General features: G+C 32.3%; 1 long non-coding RNA gene across 1 annotated transcript in view; it reads right to left on the bottom strand.

Annotated features, from left to right (window-relative positions):
* LOC104997104 overlaps positions 1-874 on the bottom strand; it is a 3,054-nt gene that overhangs the window by 774 nt on the left and 1,406 nt on the right. The window lies entirely within an intron of this gene.

The raw sequence follows: 874 nt of genomic DNA on the forward strand, positions 1-874 counted from the left end.
CTGAAACTTGAGACACTCCTTAAAAGGTCATAATCCTGTGTATTTCCAAGTGAAGAAAAGGATACATAAAGGGAGACAAATGAGGAGAGTGAGGCTGTGAAATGTGTCAGACGTCAAATGAATTCTTTTGTAAGTGGAAGACAAAATGGGATGTATTGAACTAAATGGAAAAAATAAGGTTCTTGGTTTCAGGTGCAATGCAGAAGATCTCAGACAATGATTTCAATTTTAATCTTCTCATTACAAAGGGCCATCCTGCCCACACCTGAAATTTTTAACATACTTATTATGGCTTTGCCATAACACAGCATGTTAACAATCTATACATTCGAAAGGATGCTTGCAAACTTCATTCACATTAAAATTTATGCAGAATTGTTGGCAACATATTAAGAATAACAGTACATTCTGTAAACCATGACATATCACATTTTTTTACTTTATGCAAAGAAACAATATTTACAGGTCTTTAGGAGTTTAAATATTTTATCTACTAATGTAAGTGATAATTAAGCAAAGTGCAGGACAAAACCAGTGCTATTAACCGCATGTCCTTTAAAAGCAGGTAAGAGTAAAACCGTTTCTAAAAGCTACCAAAAGCTTATTTATGTATGTTCAATAAGGGATTACAGAGCATTAAATAGCCTAGAAAAATGATGCATATTTAGAAACAGTAAGTATGAAAATTATAAGGCAGCATGCTCAGAACATGTTTTTGTTTTTTAAACACCTGCACTGATGTTATATTTAGTGGCAACTATATATATATATACACACATATACACACACACACACATATATATGTGTGTGTATTTATTTAAAAATTGACAGTGCAAAATACAAGCCTCATTTAACAACAACAAAAAGGATGTGG

This window comes from Bison bison, unplaced genomic scaffold (genome assembly GCF_000754665.1).
Source record: "Bison bison bison isolate TAMUID 2011002044 unplaced genomic scaffold, Bison_UMD1.0 scf7180017851863, whole genome shotgun sequence".
NCBI classification, from domain to species: domain Eukaryota; kingdom Metazoa; phylum Chordata; class Mammalia; order Artiodactyla; family Bovidae; genus Bison; species Bison bison.